Source organism: Octodon degus, unplaced genomic scaffold (genome assembly GCF_000260255.1).
Source record: "Octodon degus isolate 3935 unplaced genomic scaffold, OctDeg1.0 scaffold00059, whole genome shotgun sequence".
NCBI lineage: Eukaryota > Metazoa > Chordata > Mammalia > Rodentia > Octodontidae > Octodon > Octodon degus.
This window is the reverse complement of record NW_004524635.1, coordinates 9,122,445-9,130,483: the sequence shown is the minus strand read 5'-3', so window position 1 is coordinate 9,130,483 and position 8,039 is coordinate 9,122,445.

Below are 8,039 nucleotides of genomic sequence, written 5' to 3'. Positions count from 1 at the left end.
TCATTACCTAGCATGGAGTAAGAACTCAGGGATTGTAGTTATTGATTTAATTTTAATTTATTGTTTATTTGGCACAGAGATGAAAGGAAATGAAGGCCTTGAATTTAAAAGGCTGAAGTCACTCCTTGAATTTGCAAAATCCTATTTAAGGACAGCATCCCATTTATATCACTTTAATAATAAGAGCAATATCACTAAAATAGTAACTGAGTGGTTCATAGTAACCAAGTGGTTCAGAGCATAATGTCAGGCCCAGAGGATCTGGGCTGGAAACTCAAGCATCCAACTTCATATTTTGGAGCTTCTTGTATCCAAGGCCCCCGCCTCATAAGACTGTAAAGAAAACTGAAGACAGGACACAGCAAAAACACCCGGCATCACACATTTTGCAAGAACTCTAAATACTAGCTACTATTTTAGAAACAGCCCTCTTTTCTCAATAGACTCCTAGTCCTTTTGTGTGCACTTGGCATATAGAAGTTTGTTCACTTGGAAGCTCATGTGCTAACAATGATTTCCTACACCTTGTGCTAGTCCCTGCTACTTATAAACTTCCAGAATGTTCCTCTCCCATGAGCACAGTGACTAGGATTAGACATTGCCTTTTCTGTTTCCCCATTTATCTTTACGTGTACTCTTACTACATCTTTTGTTTTTCTTTTTCATGAATTTCTTCCTAAATGAATGAAAATTCTGAAATTTCCAAAATCCAAAAGTTTTTCACAATTTGAAACCTTCCAATTTCTCAATCAGGGATGTTTAATGGTAACACCAGTACAAATATTCAAAAATCTGAAAGACGTCGAAGTCTCCAACAGTCCTGCATTCCAAGCATTTCAATGAAGGTGTACCCAACGTGTACATATCCATTTCTAAACACACTCTATGCTCCTTCCTGCGGTGCATTACAGCCCTCCCAGGGGGCATGTGCTCTTCAGGAAGTTCTTCCTATGACACTAGGCAAGCACTCACCTACTCTCAAAAGCTCAGCCCCGGCCTCTGCTCCAGAAGCTCTCTTGAAAATGAGAGCTCTGCACCCAACCCTAAACCGCCACATCCTCAAGGCCTCATGTGCCACTTGCTTTACAATATCAGAAGTTAGCAAAACTTAACTAGAGTGATAGAGTGGCTACTGAGAGAAAAAAAAAAGGGTAACTTGGAGAAATTGTTCCAAATCAACTCGTTGCCAAAAAAAAAAAAAATCCTTCAATCTAAACGTTGGGTTGTGTTTTCCTCTATCATAGCAAATAACTTTCTCAAAGGCCTTAAAAGTGTTTTCATTTCTCCCTAGCTACTTTAGATTATTAAAAAGTCTTTACTATCCCATTTTACTTTTGCCCTGTGGTCTTTGGATCTCATTAGAAATGTTTATTCTTGAGAATGTACGCCTTTGCCATACAGTCAAAAAATATTGAACTTTTAATCGCCAATTAGCATTTTTTTTTTGTTTCTCCTTTCTGTGTTTAACCACTTTGAGGGTTAGACTTCTCTTTCTCTGAATAAAGGCCAAGCCCTTTTACATAGCTTGCAAATGAGAAAAATAAAAGTGGAACATTTTAGCTTTCTCACTCCCTTTTTCTTTATAAATATTTAAAATCTAAGCATCAGTCCATTAAAAAGGCATCATTTTATCCCCTATAATCCTCCTTCCCAGAAAAGTGAGTATGGTATATGCCTTCTAACCAAGACAACTTCAGTTTCAAGCAAGCAAGGATCCTCTGGAGAAAGAAGCTGCTAATGACAATGGTCCCCACATTTTCTTAGGGAGTAAACAGGGCCCAGCCAGGAACACTCTCCTTGGTGTGAACCACTTCAGCTCTCCACATCCTGCTCTGTGCAGAGCGGGGTGTATCAGGCCAGGCACAGCATACTCCCAAATGTGTCCCTGTCTTGCCTTTGCTCTTTTATTTTCCTTCCTTTCTGTTTTCTTTTTATACTGTTGAACCCAGGGTCTCTGCACTGAGCTACATCCAGCCTTGAATTTTTTTCGCATTTTTAAACAGGGTCTTGCTAAGGCATTAAATCTTCTGGGCTGAGCTTGCACTTATGACCCTCCTGCCTCAGCCTCCCAGAGTGCTGACATTATAAGCAGGAGCCACCAAGCCTCATCCCCTCTGTCCATTTCTAACATACACTCATGTTCATTTCTCTATCCCGATGCCAATTCCACATCATTTTACTCAGAGAAATTACGCTTACTTCATAACTGCTTAAAGCAAATCACTTTGTCCCCTATGAAATGAATGCATTCCAAAGGATAGACATGTAGTCCTCTCTGCTTTGCACATTCAGGTTCATTCTAAAATAGTAAATCAGCAAGACACAATTTTTACAAAGGTGGAGACATTATTCACTTTTGAACCAAAATGAATCCCACATTAGGACGTGTTGTCCTTAATTCACTTCAAATGAATGAGGAGAAGAGACATTTTGGGAGCCCACTCCTCCTACCTTCAACCTTCCTTTAGATCTCTATATCACTAAGACACCTCCGATTACAATCCTTTCATAACTTCCTGAATTCTTACACACCCAAAAATATCTTTATTTTGCCTTCATGCTTGATTGGTAATGTGGCTAAATATAGGATTCTGGCGTCAAAACTGCTCCCACCCTCAGAGCACTTGGAAAAGGATGCTGCCTTTTCTTCTACTCTCTACTGTTGCTGACTAAAGGTGGGAAATATGTCATTTTCATTCATATTCCTTGGTACATAATTGCCTCCTCCATTCTTGAAGTTTTTGAATAGTCTCTTTAGACCTAGATAGAGCTCCCTAGAAAATGTTAAGTACATTTCCAGACTCTGTGACAGAAACCTATCTCAAATAATTTTATTATCTCAAATAATAAGCTCAGACTAATGGCTTTGAACACTGTTATCAGGTATGGATTTCTTTCTTTCCATCCTTCGGTCTTGTTCTCCTAAATGTTGTATTCTTTCTCAGGTTGAAGACCTCCTTTAAAAACAAAAATAACCCCATTTTGTTTCATGGCCACTGTGTTAAGTGTTAGAGTTCTCAAAAAGGGTAACAACATCTCTCTCACCTGCTACGTTAATCCTCTACATAGCCGTAATCAGCAGTGGGGAGCATGTGGTAAAAGAGCTGGTAGTTACTCAGTGCTCAGCAAACAGACAGACCCAGCCAACAGCAAGTTTTCTTGGTTGGTTTGTTTTGTTTTCATTCTGCTGGATACATATTTGCAACTTACAGTTTGAAGAGTTATTTTACCCCTAAAGCAAATTTTCTTCTGCAACTGTTGGGCTATCTTCTCTCCTCCATTCTCCTTATTCTTTCATTTTGAAATGCTTACTAGAGTCACACTGGGTATTTAACCTTTGTTCCTTACCTTAACACTATTTCCCTGTTGTGGCTTTATTTTTGTTGTTATTATACATTATGGAAAATTTTTCTTGTTTCTGTCTTCAGGAATCCTAACCCAGTCCTTAGCCCTATTTGCTTTATTATTTACCCCATTCATTGTTTATTTTAAAATGTGAAAAGTTTGTTTTTTGACTTTCTGAAACACTTGCCTACTGAATGGCTGAGAGCTCTTCATTGGACCTAAGAATCCTGATTTGAATTTTTCCATTATTTGCCTCCTATTCATGCTCAGTGAGTAATTCTGTTCATCATTGTTGCCTTTTTAATTTTCTTCATGGATTTTACCAAACATCTGCTCATTTTGTTCATTCACAGATTTGAATACACGGTTTGAGAGGTTCCGTGGGTTGAAAGGTGTGTGAGTTTGCTTTCAGCCTCATCTCTTACACAGAAGGGCCAGCTGCGGGCTCTAGGCAGGAAGGGTCAACAGGTGCACATCCCACGAACTGCTTGGACATGAAGCCTGCAGACACAGTCACCTAGGGATGGAATCGTTGACTCTATTTCCTTGCCAGGTCTCTCTGCATTGTGCTTTATTTTTCTCGGCACCCTCAATTATGCAGATCTGGATTTCCTGCCTACATACCTTGTGTCATTCATAGGCTTCCAGATTCTCAGTGGGAGGTAAACCCAGACAAGTGGCTTTCTTTAGGAAGCAGTTCTTCCACCTTAGCAGGCGGGCAAAAGCTTACTCTTCTAAGCTTTCTGATAGGGGCTAGAAAGAGCAAGCAGAAACCCAGGGTGTTAGAAACTCACTTCTATAAGGTGAGTAACTCTAGTGACAGCTGTGTGGCTAATTCCAGCTCTGTACTGACTCCAGACTTTAGTTGTTCTAGACTTAACTTTCTATTTAGTTTTCTCTCTGAATCTCATCACAAGTTTTCGGTCTTTCTCATGTTCCTCAAAACTTCTGATCATTGACAGTATCTTTCCTTAATTTCCAGGAAATTAATTTTCTTCTTGAAAATGTTTGCTCTGTTTTAATGGAAGGAGGAAGAATTAGACGCACGTGATCAGTCAGCCATACTGAACCAGAAGCCTCCAGCACAGAGGAAGCCTCCCCTCCAGCACAAGTTAGGAAGACTGATAGCTTCAGGTGGTGGCAAACGTGCAAGAAACAAGCAATTGCCTCTGAACGAAAGGTGCGTGTCACAGTACATGAAATACAAGATTTCTTTGGAAATAAAAAAGTGATGATCCAACATACTGACTGAAAAGTACTGTAAAGAAAACATTTCAATATTTAGTAGACTTTTATTTCTTAGTTGTCATCTGCTCACCTCTCAAATTTTGGGTATCAAGTTTCATAGCTGATGTCAGAATCCTTCTTACCAAAATCTTTATCCATCTACTTAGTGACAAACGTATTTTTCACTAAATAATTTCCTAAATGACAATTTCTGATTTCACACTGAATCAATTTCGAGTTGTCATCTTCCTTGGCATTGTGTAAGGTTGTCATGTCTTTACTTGATTCTGCATGAGATTTTTTTAAAATTTCCTTTCTAGAGCATTTTTAAAGAATGCTATACCCAGGACTAGAATGTACTTGGTAAGTGAAAAACAAAAGTTTCAAATTTAAAATTTAGACTGGTTTTATAACTTTCAAAGTAGCATTTTAAGACACTCATAACATCTAGGGGTACTTAAATTTTACTGATAAGTTCATCATTCCTGTTATAGTGCCTTTTTTTTTTTTTTTTCCGGAACCAGAGATTGAACTCAGGCCCTTGCGCTTGCCAGGGAAGCGCTTATTCTACTGGGCCATTTCCCCAGCCCCTACAATGCTTTTAGATTCCCATCTTTTCTAATCTTTCTTAAAATGTCCATCTCTCAACTTATATTATCCATATGCCCTTGCATGTTGCCTATATTTTTCCATTATAACTTTCATTATAATATTTTCCATTAGCATATTAATAATTATGGTCACTGTTCTGATAATTCCAGTATCACTGGCATATCTTATTCTGATTCTGATGTTTGTTCTCTGTATCTTTTAAAATTATATTTCTTATCTCTTTGTATGCCTGGTAATTTTTTTGCAAAAACAACACATAATATACTGGGGGGGGGAAGCTGCAGTATATGGGCCTTTGGTGATGCGGTGATTGAGTAAGTGATGTGTTCTACTGTCCTGCGATTAGGTCTCAGTCCAACAGCCTACGTCTCTAGGTTTTGAACATCACGAGGGCTTCATGTCCTTCTCCCTTTTCCCTTACCCAGGTCCCAAGTCAGACAGAAGTCTAGAAAAGTTGTGCTTTCCCACCTATTGCTGAAATACCTGTCAGGCCTGACAGAGCATTTCTTTTCAGGGCAGACTTTATAAAGAAAAACAAAATTCTCTGGACATATTTCAGCATGGTTACTTTTCCCTTCACCTGGTCAGAAGCACAAGTAAATTTTTCTTCTGTATTCACAATGAGAAACTTCTAGACATCCTAGGGATAAAATTCACAAAATGTAGATGTTTCTCCCAGTAGCCAAGCGCCCTGGAGTTTTTACTCCCAAACTTGTCTAAACAGCCTTCAGACATGTATTGATTAAGGCAGGCTTCCCTCCTCCTGCACTGGCTCCTACTCTGGTAACTTGCAATTCTCTGCACTGCCCCACCCCTCTAATGGGGGGTGAAGCAGCTGGCCTTGTGGCCCCCAGTTCCTCCACAGGTCTAAGATGAATTGCTGATTTTTCACTTTGTTCATCTTGTTTCTTCTTATATGTACAGGGAAGATGCATTTTTTTTTAAATGTATTTAGGACAAGGTCTACAGGTCTCACTCCACAGATCGGACTCACAGTGATCCTCCTGTTTTCAGCCTCCCAAGAACTGGGATTATAAATGCACCCATGCCCAGTCTCATTTGCAGTCTCAGCATACCCTGCGGGCAGGGCCAGCATGGCATGCTGGAGATCGAACTCCAGTCCCTGCAGGGATGATGTCTTCTAAAGTTTCTTCTATGCCAGAACTGGAAAAGGAGAAATTTATAATTCTTGATACTAGATATTTACCTGAATGTGTCTGTGACTTGGAAATATCTGTTCCTTTTATTTTCAACATGATAAAATTGAAAGAGTAGTATTTAATTTATGCAGGACATTAGCAATAGGCACCTGAAAAGTTAGTCTGACTATTTGACTTGAGCCTCTCTTACTATTGTCAAATTTCTTAACACCAGTGTAATGCTAGGGACATAAAAAAAAAAAAATAGTGTTTGATCCTGGTGTGCCATACCAGCCCCACCCCCAGAGCACCCTGAGATGGTGATTGAGACTGGACACAGTGGCCTGCATCTGTAATCCCAAGTTCTTGGGAGGCTGAAAACAGAAGGATCACTACAAGTCTAATCTCTGCAGTGAAACCCTGTAGACCCTGCACTAAATACATTTAAAAAAAAAAATACTGGAAACAAAAGATTCAACTCTATCTAGTGGGAGGAAAAGAGGAAATCCTACTTATATACTGTCTTACCTAAAAGCCATGTGCTTACCCAGAGAAGATGACCACCCCAATATAGGAGGACCATTCCTCAGGCAAAAGTATATGAGTAAGAGAAAACATTCTCTCAGGCTTTCACAGAGAGCAAGTTGGTCAAGCAATGGCCATGACTCATCCAGATGGCTGACACTGACAAAGGTTCTACAAACTGCTGTACATGGTTTCAAGGTAAATCCTGAGGGGATTTGACTGACCTTGTCAGATACACAAGTTACATTTTTTGTTATAGAGGTCTTGCTTTATCTTGATCTTAAACCATCCAGCAGGAAGGTACAAACATGAGGTATAAAAAGTAAAGCCATATTAATGTGCTGAGCTGAAAAAGGCTCAAGTCAACAACTTCTGACATTGTCAGTCCTATGGAAAACCCACTACTATTATGGTCTACTGGACTCTATTGGATCATTTTGCTGAATTCATGCACCTGCAATATTTGAATAGCAATGGAATACCCATCTCTGACAAAACTAAACAAAAAAGGGGGATATAAATGAAGGATCATTTTGCAGTGAAATATAACACACACACACACACACACACACACACACACAATAGTTAGGACAAATATGCAGCTCCTTTCTCTTAGTTCAATGAGAAGAAAGATTTGTACTAATAGTGTTTAGACAGGATATCATGTCTGCATCTTGTACTATGAATAACCACTACAAAGACAACAATATGCAATGTAGTAATTATTGTAACTGCCCTTCTAACCTGTTTTGAAACTGTCTCATTGCTATTTCTTTCTCAATAAAATTAATTTTAAAAAAGAGTATATGATTAGTTGTGCTCCCCTGCCAGAACCTCCAAACATCCTCTGTAAAAGACACCATGGAGCATTATTTCTCATAGTTGGAGGCTCTTCTGATGCCTACCACTGCTGCACATTTAATTTAGACATTGAATGTGTTTGATTTAAATGACCCCTCAAGTCTTGGGGACAGAGGTAGGGCTTCTGGAAGGTGACTATGGGAGGCAGACACCATCCTCACAGTGAATCATCCCTGATAAATTCATAGCTGATGTGCTGTCAGGCAGTGGGGCTGGACTGGATGAGGGGAGTGATCAACGTGTACATGTGGAGGGTGTGCATCTCTCGCTTTCCTGCTTGCCAGGGGTTAGGCAGTGTTTCTCTTTCAGGTCCCTTTGCCACGCCACTTC